This window comes from Pongo abelii, chromosome 5, assembly GCF_028885655.2.
Source record: "Pongo abelii isolate AG06213 chromosome 5, NHGRI_mPonAbe1-v2.0_pri, whole genome shotgun sequence".
Classification (NCBI taxonomy): Eukaryota; Metazoa; Chordata; class Mammalia; order Primates; family Hominidae; genus Pongo; species Pongo abelii.
In genome coordinates, this window is record NC_071990.2 from 150917828 (window position 1) to 150936369 (window position 18542).

An 18542-nucleotide genomic window follows, 5' to 3' on the forward strand; every position below is an offset into this window, starting at 1 on the left:
TGCATATCCCTAATGGCTAATGATGTTGAACATATTTTCATGTGCTTCTTTGCTGTCTACATATCCACTGTGGTGAAATGTGTTCAAGTCTTTTGCTCATTTTCTAATTGAACTGTTTTGTTTTCTTGTTGAGTTTAGAGAGTTCTTTACAAATTCTATATCCAAGTCCTTTGTTGAATACATGATTTACAAATACTTTCTCCTAGTATATGGCATGTCTTTATAGTCTCTTAACAGGGTCTTTTGCAGAGCAAAAAATTAGCTTTGATGAAGTTCATTTTATGCATTTTTTCTTTTATGGATTGTGCCTTTCTTGTCAAGTCTGAGAACACTGGCTAACCTTAGGTCCCAAAGAAAAAAGACTTTCCTTCCTTTATTGAATTGCTTTTGTGCCTTTGTCAAAAATCAGATAGCTGTAATTGTGAGGATCTATTTCTGGATTCTCTGTTCTGTTCCTTTGATCTTTGTGCCTGTCCCTCCACCACTACCACACTGTTTGATTACTATTGCTATATAGTAAGTCTTAAAATTAGATAGTGAAATTCCTCCAACTTCATTCTCCTTTTTCAGAATTGCTTTAGCTATTCTAGTTCCTTTCCATGTAAAATTTAGAATCTATAAAAATGTCAGTTTCGGGGAAATTGACATTTTTATTTTGTTGAGTCTTCAATCCATGAACATGGTATGTCTCTTATTTAATTCTATTTCTTTTGTCAGCATTTTTTAGTTTCTAGCATAAAAATCCCGTGCATGTTTTGTTAGATTTATACCTAGATATATATTTTTTAGAACAATTGTAAGTGATACTGTGTTTTTAATTCTGATTTCCAATTGTTCATGTCTAATATGTGGCAGTATGGTTGGTTGATTTCTGTGAATGGATCTTATATTTTGAGACTTTGCTAAACTATCAGTTTTAGGAGGTTTATTTTGTAGATTCATTGGGTTTTCTGATGTGTCTGTGCATAGAGACGGTTATTTACATTTTTTTCTTCCCAATCTGTATGCTTTTTATTTCCTTTTCTTGCTCTGCTACTTGCAATGCTGTTTCATAATAGTGGTGGGAGCTGACAAGCTTGTTTCTGATCTTAGTGGAAAAGCATTCAGTCTTTCACCATTAAGTATATGTTAGCTGTAGGTTTTTTGTAGATGCTGTTTATCAAGTTGAGAAAGTTCCCTTTTTATTTGTAGTTTGTTAAGTATTTTATCATGAGTAGGTCTTCAATTTTGTCAAATGCTTTTTCTACATCAATTGATATGGTAATATGGCTTTTCTTCTTTAAGCTGGTAGCTAGTAGTAACTTACCTTTTTAAATACTCACTCTGCTGTGTGTGGAGTAGACTTTGGAGATAGAGCAAAGATTTAAACAGGGAAAATATATTAGAAATTATTGTCATACTTAAAGAGATGATGGTGGCTGAGACCAGGACAGTAACAGGAAAGGGTGAGAACAGATCAGATTTTGGATATGTTTCAAACTCTGTGTGGGAAGGAATTGCTGATGAATTGGATCTGAGGCATAAAAGAATTCAAGGATGACAAGAAATTTTTGGCACAAGCAATTGGAAGTATGGAGTTGCCATTGACTCAGTTTGGGAGCGTGATAAAGTAGCAAGTTTAGACTGAGCAATCAGGAGCCTTTTTTTTTGGACGTGTTAACTTTGAAATGCCTTTTAGACATATAACCAGTGATATCAGCTAGGCAATTCATTCAATATAATAGAATTCAGGCAAGAGATTCAGACTAGAAATATGAATTTGGGTATCAGTGGAGTTGATGTGAAAGAAGTTGTAGTGGTATTTGTTTAAAACTATACCTGTGACTGCTTTCTAGTTACTGTAATTTCAGATTTATTAGCAAAAAGCCAGACTCTTCTTACATGTGAAAGAGCTTTGTGAAAATCTGGATTAGTTCTGCTGTGTATGTGACATGAAATGCAACAGAAATTTTGTGATTGGGAGGTGATTTGGGGATGGATATTTAATATGTACTTAATCATATTTATTTGATAGGTAAATGGCTGTTAACAGTGGTCATCTAATAGTGTCTTACTAATTTTTAGAGCTTTGCCCTAAATCTTTATAAAATGAAGTAACTACATGTTGTGGAAAGGGTTTGACATTGTTATTAAGTGCCCGAATGACTTTCTGTGGCAATATTTATCTTATAGATAAAAACAGCCAGAGAGATAAATGAAAAATAAAGATGAAAAACAGGAAGTAAAATAGCTAGCAAGGAGAGGCTTAGAGCCAGAAATACATCAGTAAAGGGAGCAGGTCAGTCTTAGTCACAGAGAATTTGTAGAAAGACATATCTTCTGAGTCCCACTCTGATCATGTTTACTTTAAATTCATGTAATTTGGAAAATTTTTTAAATGCCACAAGTTTTTTCTGTTGTAACTGATATTAGCTCCAATAATATTTCCTTATTGATAATTTATATCTTTCTAGCACTTTGTTTTATTTACCCCCATTGCAAGATTACCAAGTTGTATTATAATTATCTGTTTACTTTTCAGTTTCTCCCACTAAATGTCGGTTTTTATAGCATGAGTATGATACCTTGGCACTTGAGTGCTCAGTAAATATTTGTGAATGAATGGACACAGACTACTAGAGTTTAAAGCTAGTAAACTTGATTGTTTTAGAAAGTAAATGAGCTTTTGGGATTCTGGAGTACAGGTTGTGGTTGAATGTCTTTCTGATGCTTCCAAACAAGCATTCTAGCCCTAGAGATTGCACCCATACATAGCAGCGTCACCAACCCAAGATTAGTGAGGCGTACATTTTGCCTCTCTTTTTTCTCTTTTCCCTAGTGGTAATGGATTTCTGCAAATTCGTCTAAACTTTGGCCCAGACTTCTTGTGTTGAATGGAGTACACATTGCAAATAGTAGGCTAGGTTTAGAGTTGAGTCCATAATAGCATGTCTCCTAGGAAATTTCTTGTGCACATTTTAAAAGAAAGGAACATTAATCTGTCTGTCTTCTACGCAGTCCTTCTGCCCATTTTCAGGTAGATGGTAGATGTATAGGCCAAGTTTCTCTTCAGTATTTTTATATGCCTTTCCACTTTTGAGCTTTACAAGACAAAAATACCCTTAGCCCTTACTATTCCAATGCAGATTTAAATATTAGGAGATTGGGTATTTTTAAAACCATATATTCTTTTATTTCCAGATCCATAGTGTGTGTGTGTGTGTGTGTGTGTGTGTGTGTGTGTGTGTATGTCTATATGTCTGTATGTGTGTACAGATACATATATTGTGTTAGTCCATGGCAAATTAGTAAAGTTTGTAAGAAGAATGTCTATCTCTGGTATTGTTGACACCAACATAGTAAGAATGTTTAAGTGCTTTGCATTAAGCATCTCAGGGAATAAGGAAAGGGAGCTGTATAGAATAATTCTTTGTCTAGTAGGACAGAACTGTGTAGTTAACTGAGTCTCATATACAGGTACCTGCCTCACATGATTATTGGGAGCGTTAAATGAGTTTATGCATTATAAGTCATTTGACCTAGTGCCTAGCACTTAGTAAATGTAAGCTATTAATAGAAAATTTATTGCTATAAAATTATAAAAATAATAAACTTTAAACTTTATAATCATTTTTGTTATAACTCTTCACTTGGCTTTCTTGATACCATTCTTCCCAACATTTTCTCTGCCTGATTTTTCTGACTTATTCTAAATTCTTCATCCTCAGGTCTCCTCTCTCTTGCCTTTTTTTCATTATTCCCCTACATCAGTGTCAGCACCTTCTGCTGAAACTCACTACAGCATATCTCTACAAAATCTCTTGCCTTACTTAGGGAGGAAAGTGACATGATTCAGCCAGTTTTTAGGAAGCTAGCCAAGTTTGTTACCACTGTGAAATACAGTTTAGAAAGGCTTAGCCAGGCATGAGGCCTGTAATACCAGCGCCTTGAGAGGTTGAGGCAAGAGGATTGCTGAAGCCAGGAGTTTGAGACCAGCTTGGGCAACATAGCAAGACCCCATCTCTAATAAAAATAAAAAAATAGCTGGGCAGGTAAAGTGCACCTGTAGTCCTGCCTACTCAAGAGGGTGAGTTGAGAGGATCACTTGAGCCCAGGAGTTCGAGGCTGCATATCTATGATTACACGACAGCACTCCAGCCTGGAAAACAGAGCAAGACCTTGTCTCTTAAAAAAAACAAACAAACAAACAAAAAAAAACCTTAAGAGTAGAACAAGCAGTCAAACAAGAGGTCATGGTGTTAGGTGATTGCCCAGATAACACGTACTTGAACAAGGACATTGTGGTGGAAAAGAGAAATTTTTGTTAGAGTAATCAGTGAAACTTTGCCATTGATTGTATGTGGAGAGGAAAAGAATTGAGAACTCCTGAGGTTTCTAGCTTCAGAAGCATGTCATTTATAATTAACAGAGAAATACATTAGTGTGAGTAGGAGGCAGTGAGTTGAGTTTTGGACAAGGTGACTTTAGGTTGCCAGCATGGTATTGTCAGGCTATTAGTTTACTTGTTCCAGTCCCACCCCTCCCTTCCGCCTCCCTCCTTCCCTCACTCACTGAATTCCATTGCTATTAGTCTAAGAACTTCCCTTTAGGAAAAGTAATTTTTTTTTTAGTCACAGTCAGCAGTAGAGCTTGAAATTTGTGGAGACCAATTCCCCATTTCCTACCTACATTCTCATTATCCTCTTTTGGTCTGTTTCCCCAGGGAAAAAGATTAAGATTATTTAGAATAATGTCTACTACCATCATTACTACCACCCCACACCACCTCACCTCCAGGAAATTGGTAGAAAAGTTTATATATAGATATGTATATATGTATGTATTATATATATATAAAATATATATGTGTATATATATAACATATATATAATATTTACATACATATATTTGAGACAGGGTATTACTCTGTCACCCAGGCTGGAGGGCAGTGGTACAGTCATAGCTCACTGCAGCCTTAACTTCCTGGGCTCAGCCTTAACCTCCCACCTTAGCCTCCCAAGTAGCTGGGACTACAGGCATCAGCCACCATGCCTGGCTAATATTTTTTTTCTAATTTTTTGTAGAGGCAGGATTTTGCTGTGTTGCACAGGCTAGTCTCGAACTCCTTGGCTCAAGTGATCCTCTTGCTTTGGTCTCCCAAAGTGCTGGGATTACAGGTATGAGCCACTATACCTGGCCTAGTTTTTTATTTTTATATCAAATTAGTGAAGCAACTTGGCAGGGCTCTTTGAAGAAAAATACAATTTTATGGAGTGTTTGTGACTAAAATATTAATAAGCAGAGTAACACCTCATTCATCTAGTATTCTTAGGTAGTAAGTACATAAAATGATTGAAACTTACTCCTAAATCTATTTTAGAGATTTTATAGAGATTTTACAATATATTATATATATCGTGTGTAGATAAATATAGATATTCATACCTCCAAATCTATTTCTTTATAATGTTTCACATACTTTGCTGCTTTCTGAAATAGTAACACCTCCTCCCCTCCCCACTTTTATCCTGCATACTAAACCTTTTCTGGAAGATAGAAATAACTTTTTGTTTCAGAGCTTCAGAATGAGTCAGGAACCCCAGGTTCTAGTCCAAGGCTTGGCACTAAGTTGCTATATGAGAACTGAATCATAGACTCTAGAACAGTACCTGGCGTGTAGTAGTGCTTAACCAATATGTTTGGAATGAGTCATTGTCTTGTGCTGACTTTAGTGCTCCTTCCTTGATTTATTACTTGGAATTCATTGCTGCCTAGTAAATAAGCTTCTGGGTGCTTAATTAAATAGGAGTATCTAGGTTCTGATAGAGGTGAACTATAAGCCTAATTTATGTCTGTTTTAACTCCTTAGTGGAACTTTTGGCTTATCTTGATGTATTTTCTGGTACTCGAAGTTGCCAAACAGATGATCTTCTGTGCTTGATTTATTGGGGGCACTTGCTGAGTACTTTATATGTGCCTATATTATGTATATGTAGTGTTCTGTGTGTAAGCACAATAGCACATGTCTCCAGGGATCTTATAACTTAGATGAAGAGACACAGAAGTAGACTATGTAAGAGAATAATTAAATGTTGAATCATAAAGCATTGACCTACAGCTACATTAGTAGTTCTAGGAAAAGATCCGTGTGGGCTGAAGCAGGATAAAAGAATTCAAGTAGAAGGTGAAATTGGAATTGGTTTTGAAGAGGTAGTTAAGATTTTGATAAGCCTCAAGGTGAAGACAGAACATTCTAAGCAAGGGCAGTAGTGTAGTAAGCAAAGAAAGGAAAGTATGGGTTGAACATGTTCAGACAGGCCTGCCCAGATTCCTAAGGGTGTGGGGACTGCTGGGAAATAGAAGCAGGTGAATTTAATAGAGTAGTTTTAATCTGCATGACCCTGAAGGGATCCAGGGATAGAATTTAGAGGGCTGCATGCATTTAGATTAAAAAAAAAAAAAGTGACATCTTTATATTTTTATGAACTTTGAACTGAAATTTAGCATTTCCTTTTAATAAGATTTTAAGCAGCAGACTACAGTAGTATTAGCAGTACCTGTATCTTTTATTACTAATAGAAAAAGCACAGATATTTTCAGATTACTTTACAGTTGTCGATTCTCTATAATTTATGCATATTACTACTTCAGAATTATGGTTTTTATTAGACTCCCACTAGATTTTATTGTATTATTACTAAAGAAGCATATGTATGAATATATCACATACAAGGTTTTTAAAAACACTTGATAACTGTTTCAGTATAATTGGTTTTCTTGGTAATGTATATTTTATTTTATGCATTTAAAACCATATTTTCAAAAACAATTAACTGTATTTTAGTAAAACTGGCTTTCTTTATAATCCTAGGTATTGTATTTTATGCATTTAAAACCACTCTGAGGGGGACTCTGTAGCTTTCTCCAGACTGCCAGAGGTATTCATGACCCCTGATCTAGTGGAACCAAACTGGAGAAGGCATTGAAAACCACACTGAGGGGTTTTAGCCGAAGTGATAAGCAGGAAAGGAGCCTTGCCAATTTTGTTCATTTGTTTGTTTTGTTTCAGTTACAGAATAAATATGTTAATATAGAAAATTTCAAAGTTTCAACCAGTTTAGAAAAAAGGGTCAAACTCTTCTTAGCTCACAATTGTAGATCAACTGTTTAAAAAGATAACAGAAACTCGTCTTGAAATACCACAGTCACTATCCTTCCTCTTTTATTATTTATCTGTTTCAGTTTATTAAATTCCTCTGCAATTGAGTGAAATATTTAAAGTGGTTATATAGGAAACTTTCTTAATCTTTTATACTATACTTACACAGAGGGTTGGAAGACTGGCAGGGAGCTAAGCAGTGGGTCTGGTCATTTATATGTTGGATGATAGGGATAGGGTGGTAAGCAGTTAGAGACAGAGTAGAATTGCAGGAGATATTGGAAAGAAAAAATAATAGAACTTGGTGGTATGGGAGCTGAGATGCATGGAGTCAGGTAAGGGAGAGTATCAGGAAGAAAGTTAAGTATAGGGTGCCTAAATTAGGATTCCTAGAATAATATTATACAGGTCCACAATGCCTTATCTGAAACCCTGAGGCCAGCTGTGTTTTGGGATTCAAACATTTTTGGATTTGGGAAAGGTAATGTGTATATTGTATATTACATAACTCTCCCAGCAAGGTCTGAGGTATCATCCTGTAACTAGACACTAATATCTCTGCAGTGAAGGTGAAAATATTCACAGTAAGTGGGCTAAATCAAGCCTGTAAATAACCTTACATCAGTTCAACTCAGATTTTTGCCACCACCAAATGAGTTTCCATATGAAGCTTCATGGAAAAATCTTGTCCTAACATTTTATTTCAGAACTATGGAAGTAATTGTGGACTGTATTGACTGTAATAACCACTGAGGAGAGTCTTAGAAGTTGTATTTTAAGGAATGTTAATTACAAAATGGATGAGATTTCAAGGAATTGGGTAAAGGTAAAGAAAGAGAAGAGAGAAGAGTTAAGGTAACTTCACTTTTCAGGCTGAAAAGAAATTGCTACTTCTGACAAAAATGGAAAATTGAGGAGGGAAACTAGTTTTAGAAGAGTTTAAGTTTAAACCTAAGTACAACTAAGAAGAAACAACATATTTTTGCTTCACATGAAAGCTTGGAAGTTGTTGGAGTGTAAAATTTCCTTTTAAAATGAAACCTAGAAGGAGCTTAACAGCAACCTACAAGGAGCCTAACAGACTGATGTTGAGATCTTAAAGTGTTTCTGAATTGATAACGGAAATTATCAGTTGGAAAGGTGTGCCTAAATAAGTGAGGGTTGTGATCCTACTCATGGAACCAAACCTGGAAAACAGAATAAAAGGGGTAGAGTGAGATAATTCACCTTGTAGCAGGATTCTTTTCTGTATGGTTGAATCATTCCTATGGCTGTATTTATTATAACGTGAATATATTTAGAGTAATAATTGTTCAGCAGCAATGGGAGCTGCCGTGTGCCAGGCACTGTTCTAAGTGCTGTAGCAAGCAGTCCATGCTGTTTCTGTCTTTTGGACTGGGTCAGGACATCAACTCACGTGGGAAGCACAGATAGCATAATTTTGTTAGAAAATCTAGGATATGACCGGGCGCGGTGGCTCACACCTGTAATCTCAGCCCTTTGGGAGGCCGAGACGGGCGGATCACGAGATCAGGAAATCAAGACCATCCTGGCCAACATGGTGAAACTTGGCTCTACTAAAAATACAAAACTTAGCTGGGTGTGGTGGCACGCGCCTGTAGTCCCAGCTACTTGGGAGGCTGAGGCAGGAGAATCGCTTGAAGCGGGGTTGCAGAAGCAGAGGTTGCAGTGAGCCAAGATCACACCACTGCACTCCAGCTGGGTGACAGAGTGAGACTCCATTTCAAAAAAAAATGAAAAAAAGAAAGAAAATCTAGGATATAATTAATGCATAAATATGTAGGATTAAGTAGGTTTTAACTTTTTTGTCTGCCATTCTGTAATTTTTAAATCCACTTTAATAAATGGACTCATATATTGACACTGTTACATAAGTAAAATCTCTTGGAAATAGGGATGAGTATTTTTTAACAGGAAAGAAGCACAGCCCAATAATTAATCTTTTTTTTTTTTTTTTTTTTTTTTTTTGTGAGATGGAGTCTCTGTTGCCCAGGCCAGAGTGCAGTGGTGCGATCTCGGCCCACTGCAACCTCCACCTCCCAGGTTCAAGCAATTCTCCTGCCTCAGCCTCCCTAGTAGCTGGGACTACAGGTGTGCACCACCACGCCGAGCTAATTTTTGTACTTTTAGTAGAGACAGGGTTTTACCATGTTGGCCAAGCTGGTCTCAAACTCCTGACCTCAGGTGATCCACCCGCCTCGACCTCCCAAAGTGCTGGGATTATAGGCGTGAGCCACCATGCCCGGCCTCAATAATTACTCTTGAGCCACCATGCCTGGCCTCAATAATTACTCTTGAAATTTGTTTAATTGCTTTGTTTATATTTATTGTATATAAATGTAAGCATTTACTTTACGATTCATAGGTAATAATGGTAATTTTTTTCTGTGTTAAACTTTTATTCAGATTCTACTGACATTATTTGAACTTTATGTTTTTCTTCTATTAAATAAGGGTGTTGGACTAGATAATCTGTAAGGCTCCTTTCAATATCAAATCTATGATTCGGAATCTTTTAAGTTTCATCAAGTAGAATAAAAAGCTTAAACTACAATTTAAAGGAGATTCTCCTTAGATTATGCTGTGAGTGTAAATAAGATGCCAGAGGATCAAGTGAGAGAATGAATGTTATAACTTCACACCTACATCCTTTTGGCAAACATTAATAAGAGGCATAGAAATAAGAATTCTAAGAAACTAGAATGCAGTGTTGACCGGAAAAGAAGTTTTCAGAAAGAAAATTATTAGTAATGTCGAGCTAGTACAATAAAGAAGGAACCTTGGACATGAGGTTAGACAGCTACAGATACATTTCTGGTTTTAACTCTGCTGCTTATTGGAGTTTTGATAATGAGTGAAAATTACTTAATATGTTTTTTTAAAAGAGTAAAAGCAAATTCATTATAATTTGTAAATAACATTGTATACCTGGAAAAGCCAAGAGAATCAACTGAAATATTACTATAAGTAATGAGATTTCAGTATGATGACTAGTTAAAAAATTTAAAAAGTAGTGGTTTATCTGAAGTGGTTTTTTTATTTGATGGTCTTTAAACTGAAAGCCTATTCATATGGGTTACTGAATGGAAATCCTCAAACTTAAGTACCTTTTCCCCTTCTTAGGAATACAGTAATTCAGTCTTATCATCTAAGTTTTAGTATATTTTGAATAAGACACTTCCATGTTAACTTTTTAAAACTATTTTAAAATAAAGTTGTGGCAGAGAATACACTTAAAACGACTATAAGGAAATCATTTTTTAAAATTCCTTGTGGCTTGTGATACTTGCTCTATTACTTGGTAATTTTAGAGAGGGTGTAATCTGATCTTTGAGCCATATTTGGTAAATAATAATTTTGTGTGGAACCCACTGTTCTATCAGTAAGAGGAAAATTATTGCCCATATATAAGGCTTTTCTTTGCCCATAAAACATTTCCTAACTTAAGGATCAAATTATATCATGCATTGATTGCTTTTATGTTTTTTTAAAAAGCATTATACCAGATCTATATATAACTTTTTAACAAGAGATATGTTTGTTGACAGAAGTATTTTATACTTTACTTGGAAAGAGAAGAATTACACGTCTTTTTGTTTACTACTAATTCTTTTTATATCCTAAATATAAATTGTTATATTTTTATTTATCATCAGCTCTCAAAATTGACCTCTCTCATATACTCAATTTGTGGCTATTCTGGAAGATAATCAGTTACATGTCCTAGAATGTGATTATAGTTGAATTATTTAAACCGAAAGCCTGCTACCTAGTTGTTGATTTAGCATTTGTGAAAATGAAAACTTAAGTATACCCACGTGTTTAGAACAAGAAAATGTGTTACATTCTTTAATAATGCAGAAAAAATATATGGAATACCTTTATGTGTCACACTGTTAGGTGCTTTACATACACTTTAGCTAAATCTCATGGACAGTACAGCAGGGTGGGTAGTGATATTCCATTTAATAAAAGGGAGATTTCTGCAGTTTAAATTCAAGGCCATACTGAAGTCAGATCTGAACTTAGACTTCTCTCTCACGGAATTCCTTGTCCTACAATGTGCCATCACAATAGATGGAAAATTTACATTTTTCACAAAAACTACTTTTACTCTGTTTTGCTGTTTATCTTGCTAGTTACTGGAAATGCAGGGAATTCAATTTTTGGATCTTCGTCTTCACTACTTTTTTTTGTCCTATTACAATTTTCACAATATCTATGATAATTTGAGAGCAGCAGAAAATTCTATTTATTTTGACTCCTGTGGGATTAGTTTCTTAGAGAAATTCCTAAGGGTACCAGCCTACCAAGCATAAGGACATCATTTCCAGGTTTTAGTAATCAAAATAGTACAACATTCTACCATTCATAATATCCTATTATTTCTGTAACCTTCATAGTTACAAGTTTGTTTTTGGTTTTTGTTTTATATGGCCCTAACAAAAATTTAAAAAAAAAAAAATCATTGAATCTATTTTGGTAATGGAAAAAAAGATTTTCCAGTGTGGTTAAGAACCACATCTTATGAGCTGTTCTTTGCCTCCCTCTTTAAGAATTACCAAGTATTTTTAAAAATTGGAACTTAACATTCAGTTCATTGCTTGGATATATCTAAAGCATTTCTTAAGAAACCCCTGGGAATTGATCATAGGAAATTAGGGGAGTGTTTAGAAGATGATTGGAAATACGATAGTGAAACGGAAGAGCAAAATGACCTGAAAATGAGGACTTTACATTTCCAATTTTGGATTTTGTTGTTGTTTTTCTCTTTCTGTTAGAGTTATTCTGTGGTCTCCTGTTGGACAGTCTGTTGCTAAAAGCCATTAGAGATTTCATAAAAACTACTGTTTTGAGTTGCTGGAATTGAGAGTCCAGAATAGTGTTGGGTAGGTTAAAAGAATGACTTAACCAAAGTAAACAGCATCCTTTGGTTACTTGGAATTTAAGAGACCCATTTTCCCTTCAGAATATTTTATGTGAGAGACTTTGGGGACTACCTTACTGCTATTACATCTCATAATGTTATCTGGTCACATTTCTTGTTCTGCCTACCTCTAGTTTACTCTAGTTTCTCTTCTGCTTTCAAGGCTCCAGACCCAGTTCCTGGACCTGCCCTGGAAAAGAAGTATCCTGTAGAGATGAGCTCACTGCAGTTACTTAATTAACAATTTGTAAGCTGCAAAAATGGCAATGGGCCAACCAAGAACAGCTACAATTTGAATTTTTCTATTTCCAGGTATGCTAAAGTCCATGGCACCAGTCAAGCTTAGCCTGTGTAACTGCCTTATTATTAAATCTATAGTAACTAAAACTTGACTTTCAAAACTTATAGTCATCTTACTTTAAAGTATAGTAACACTAACATCTAGGTAACATGCAGCTAGTATTGAGTTTAACATACCGTTTGCCTGAATATTTCTAATTTAACTTGTTTGCTGGTAGTAGCAAACTAATGCAAAAACATAAGAAAAATAAATTTGAAATGCTATTGAGTGAAGCCCTATAAACATACAAAAAAAAAACACATTGAAAAACAAACATCAACAACAACAAAACTGCCTTCCTTTAAAAGATTTACATTGAGTACAAGCAGTATAGGGAATTCAATTAATGAAACTACTTCCCTCTTCCTGAGATCCTCAACTGTTTGTTCTACACTACTAATGCCTTTACCTAAAAAGTTGATATGTTCATACATGGCGAAACCCTGCCTCTACTAAAAATGCAAAAAAATTAGGCAGGCATGGTGGCGTCCGCCTGTAGTCCCAGCTGCTTGGGAGCCTGAAGCACGAGAATCACTTGAACTCAGGGAGTCGGAGGTTGCAGTGAGCTGAGATTGCGCCACTGCACTCCAGCCTGGGCAACAGAGTGAGACTCCGTCTCAAAAAAAAAAAAAAAAAGATTAATATATTCTTCAGTAATTGGAAATTAGACATATTATTTCTGGATAGAACCGAGCAATGTATTATAGTACTTTACCTGAAGAATTTAGTTATATTTTTAAACTAAGTGTATAACTAATATTTGCTAATTTTTTTACTTGATTACCCAAAAGAAACCAGCGAAGGAAGTTACAAATAGTCAGAGTCATCCTGGAGTGTAACAGCAAAACCAAAAACTGAGGTTTCCTAGTGCCTTAGATTTTAACCAAGAGAAAGCTACTCATGAATGGTTAGAGGGCCAAGATCAATTAGCTTTTAAGGATATTTATTCCTTTTACCAATTTATATAGATGTGGAAACAGAATCCCTGAAAGATGAGTTTATTTACTAAATGGGTAGATAATCATACATGTCTTTTCATTTTAAAGTTCAGTTCATCTAGGTTAGAGATTACCCAAAACTGAAGAGGAATTTTGTATCCCAATTGTGAATTTAAAAGGCAATCCTAATATTCTAGCATGTGCTTAACTCCTTCCTTACATCCCTTCTTGCAGTATTAATGCATAATGAATTTAATGTCTGGCAATTTAGTCAGCATTAGGTCACTGATTATGTGCCACATTATTTGTTTGGTGTTTAAAGAATTACGTGTCACCGAGTGTTGAATTAGAGCTGGAAAGGGAGCTACTAGTTAGGGTCATTACCACTGTTAGGTGAATTGAAATAGAAATTAAAGAAGGAATTACATATGAATATCAAGTCTTAGTTATTTTCAGTGGTGCTATTGGTGAAATTTTTCTCCATTATTCAATGTAAATAGACATAGCAGGGATGTAGAAATGAATAAACCTTGTTTTAGTGAGCTTACAGACAAGTAATATGAAAGTATCATAATAGAGATGCATACAACATACTTAAGAGTGCTGGAGAGAATCAGCTTTGTGGAGAAGGTAATGTTTCTGCTGAACCATGAAGGATAGATAGAATTCTTTAGAGAAAGCAGCAAGAGTATTTCTAAGTTATGGAGATGAAAGTATTTAATATAGAAATTGTGAGCAGTCCAGTTTGCATAGAGAATAGTTGGATAGGGAGGGGTGTGATGGGAGATGGAGCTATGTCATGTTTTTTTGAATGTCAGATGAAGGAGTTTGGATGTTAGTAGGCAATGGGAATCCGTTGAAGATTTCTCAGAACTGGTACGTGTTAAGTCAGTGAATCTTTTGAAAAGCTGACTACCGTAGAGTGAGGGTTGAATTGATGAAGTTAGAGGTTAGGCAGTAGTAATGCCTAATAAGGGACATTTACTCTGTCAGGCATTGTGTAAAGAGTTTTACCTGCAGTTTCTCCCTTAATCCTCACTACAGGAATATTGTAAAAAGTAACTGAAATAATACATGTTTAAGGCATTTAGCACAGGACTTGGCTCATAGTAAGTGTAGAACCAAAGTGATTATACTCTAGACTCAGAGAAAACAGTGTGTCTTGTCCACCTTTGTGTGTGATAGTACAATAACTTTCCATAAAGGTATTGTGTTTATTGGGAGACTCTTACATTTAATAGTAACAATAAGCCTACTTCTTTTTCTACCACCCCTTACCTCTTTCCTTTAATTAATTAAACCGTCTCATTGGTAGATGTGTAATACTTAGTCAGTTTGAGTGCTTGAGTAATAAATAGTTTACCTTGAGTTAGCCTTTAGGTAAAAAAAAAAAGTCACCTGGCTTCTTTGTTTTAACCAAGGATTACAAATTATGACACTAAGCTTAGACATGGTTAATCATGGATGGACCTACATATATAAATTCATAAGTAACATTTAAGTTAGAAAGTAACTGTAAATCTCATCTATCAGGCATCCTGATAATTGGTCAGTGCTGCAGCTGTAAACTGCACATCCATAACAGTTTCCGCATAGACAACACAGGCTTTGAGTTATTTGAAAGTACCTGTGGTTGGCTAATACAGGTACTTTAAAATAACTCATTCTGTTCTATTCTTACTCTGTCTACATATCAGAATACAAGTAATGTTATGGAGAAATATATAAGGAATAACTTTATAGTAATGCATGAATATGTGTTATTATAAAAATTGGGATAGATGACTAAACCTCCTTGGAATACCTTCCATCCATGTGTCCTTCTACTCAGCCCCCTCTCCAGAATAATTAGTGTGTGTATACTTTCAGAATCTTTCCTATACAATCATATAAAAATATCTGTTTAAAATACATCTATTTTCAGCATCATAGGAAAGGACAAAACATTTTTTAACAGCTTTTTAATAGAATGCATCTTTTGTGTGTCTATTTTTACACAAAAGGTGTTATACATGGAATCTGCATCTTGATATTTTTCAATCAATAAGGTCTTATAGGCCTATATAATTATTTGGATATATTTGTCCATATAATTATTTGGATATCATATTCCACTAAACAACAACAACAACAACAAAAAGCTGCATGGTGTTCCTTAGTGTGGCTATGCAATAATGTACTTATTTATTCCTCCTAGGTGGCCATTGAGGTTGTTTTTAGAAGCACACACTAGGATGACCATTCTTGTTTACACCACTTTAAACACGTGTGTTTTTTCTAGATTAGATGCTTTAATTCATATAGCTGGATAGATGAAGAGAGGGAGGAAGGGGTGGATGGGTGGATGGATAGAAAGCTAGAACTCTGGTACTTTATTAGTAGTAGCAAATATCCATGTACACTTTATCTAACTTGTGAACTTAATTATTATACTCCTAGTGCTATTGTGCACACGGCCGCCGCGCGCGTGTGCACGCGCACTCACACACACGCACACACACACACACACTCTCTCTCTCTCTCTCTCTCTCTCTCTCTCTCTCTCTCTCTCTCTGTCTCTCTCTCTCTCTCACTCTCTCTCTCTCTCTCTTCTCCCTTAGCAGCTGGCCAGGAGTCCACTATGGGAAAAAGTCAGCTGAGGGCCATGACATTAGAAAGAAAATGAGCAGAGTTATATGAGATGAACAGGAAAAACCATGGGACCAAGTAAGGGATTGAAACTGCATAGGGATCAGATCAGTTGGTGAAACTTTTTTTTTTTTTTGAGACAGAGTTTCGCTCTTGTTGCCCAAGCTGGAGTGCAATGGTGCAATCTCAGCTCACTGCAACCTCCGCCTCCCGAGTTCAAGCAATTCTCCTGCCTCACCCCCTCAAATAGCTGGAATTACAGGTGCCTGCCACCACGCCCAGCTAATTTTTGTATTTTTAGTAGAGATGGGGTTTCACCATATTGGTCGGGCTGGTCTTGAACTCCTGACCTCAGGTGATTCACCCGCCTCGACCTCCCAAAGTGTTGGGATTACAGGCGTAAGCCACCGTGCCCAGCCGGTGATACTTCTTATAACTTTCTCTGAATATTAAGGTGCCATTTTAAATTAACATTTAACCAACTTATTAAAATTTCTACACATCATTCAGTGAATTGATTTGTTATAAATGTTTATGGTTGGTGTAAGATGAAAATTGGTTCCTTCAAGTGCTTTTATTCTCTTTTCTCCTCTTTCCCTTTTACCCATAAATAGGAACTTATTATCGTACTTAGCTCCTGTTTTCTTTTATAGATGATATTTATGCACAGGATAGATTATCCAAAAATTAGAGTGAAAGAGGGCAGTGAATGATAATGTATTGCAAAACAATAATGAGGTATGAATTATCAAATGCACAAAAGGTAGTCAGTTATATAATATGTTTTGATGAAGTATAACCATTCCATCTTAGATTTATTGCACTTTTCTTGATCCTTAGAAAATGTAGTACCTACCACAAAACCACAGTACATAAATTGCCAAGTGTGGCCGACTTGCACATTCCTTTTAGAAGAACTTATAACTGGTAAGCCTGTTAACCATCAGAAATTGTCAGCATTCATGGCCTTGAGGCAGTGCATTAAATGACAAAATAAGAAATTTTCCCTTTAAGAGGAAGTAGTGTGGATTATTATGCTACTTTATTTATTAATGTTTATTGTTATTCTTTAGAAAGTAAATTATTGTAGGCTTGTAAAATTAAGAAATCTAGTTTTTAGTAACATAATCATTTGCTCCCTTTAAATTTTAAATCACTCTAAATCTGAACATAATAGCTAACTTAAAATAAGTAGCATTTGGATTATATTATTTTTGCAGATAACTGATTATCTGTGTGAAATGATTTAGTATTATAACTGTTTTGTGATAAAGTTTATGGTAAAGATTGATTATAGTTATCTCATTTTTATCTTAAATGGAGATTAAGTAAAGTTTGCTTTGCCTTGATAGAATTGTAACATCATGCTCCAAGAAATATAATTCCAATAATTTACTATAAAAAGTAAATTTTAAAACTTCATGTTAAATTAACATTTATCAATTCTTTTAAAGTTAATTAAATCTGAAGTGCACCAAGTATTAACTAACTGGTATATGATATGATACTTGTATAATATGTCAATAATGTAAAAGGTATTTAAATAGTGTATGTACTTAGGTTATATGATTCTTATTTTATGTTTAATTTTGAAATGTTCATTGAGGTCAAAAAGTTTTAAAATTTGCTTTAATTTAAAAAATTATAGCATCATCCAGCTATTCTGACTGCATTATCAACACTTCTTTCTGTGGTAAAGATACTATTTAAGAGTAATTCATGGCAGTGTGATAATGTCAGCCAATTCACAGAAGAGAGAAATTGTAATTACTAATAAGAATCTGGGCCAGGCACAGTGGCTCACACCTGTAATCCCAGCACTTTGGGAGGCCAAGGTGGGAGGATCACTTGAGTCCAGGAGTTCAAGACAAGCCTTGGCAATATAGGATATTCTACCAAAAAAATATAATAATTAGCCAGTTGTGGGGTTGCACACCAGTAGTCTCTGCTACTCAGGAAGCTGAGGAGGGAAGATCCTTTGAGCCCAGGAGATTGAGGCTGCAATGAGCCATGATTGTGCCATTGCACTCCAACCTGGGTGATAGAACAAGACCCTGTTTCAGAAAGAGAGGGAAGGAAGGAGTAGGAGAAAGAAGGAAAGAAAGAAAGAAAAAGAAACTGTTAGCATCATATTGACAACTAAATAGATAGGTCGAAACATTCTGCTGTCCCATTTGGCATCCTGGAGAGGTTAATATTAATAGTTGTTGAGCCAGAGGCGTGTTCCTAAATATCACCATGCTATGCAAAGTCACGCAAAAAAACACAGGGCTTATGGGAAAAAAAAGGAATTATGGCTGTAACGCTTGGAAACATCACCTGTGAACATTAAAAAAAAGTTAAGGCCGGGCACGGTGGCTCATGCTTGTAATCCCAGCACTTTGGAAGGACGAGGCAGGTGGATCACCTGAGGTCAGGAGTTCGAGACCAGCCTAGCCAACATGATGAAACCCTGTCTCTACTAAAAATACCAAAAAACTAGCTGGGGGTGGTGGCAGGCACCTGTAATCCCAGCTTACTCAGGAGGCTGAGGCAGGAGAATCGCTTCAA

At 35.6% G+C, this 18542-nt stretch overlaps 1 protein-coding gene across 9 annotated transcripts in view; it reads left to right on the forward strand.

Moving 5' to 3' along the window:
• TAB2 (TGF-beta activated kinase 1 (MAP3K7) binding protein 2) overlaps positions 1-18542 on the forward strand; it is a 93970-nt gene that overhangs the window by 12978 nt on the left and 62450 nt on the right. For 3 of the 9 annotated variants that reach the window (XM_024247944.3, XM_024247945.3, XM_024247946.3), the window contains exon 2: positions 12250-12398. The gene's annotated coding sequence lies outside the window, so the exon portion shown is untranslated. 9 annotated transcript variants of the gene reach the window in all.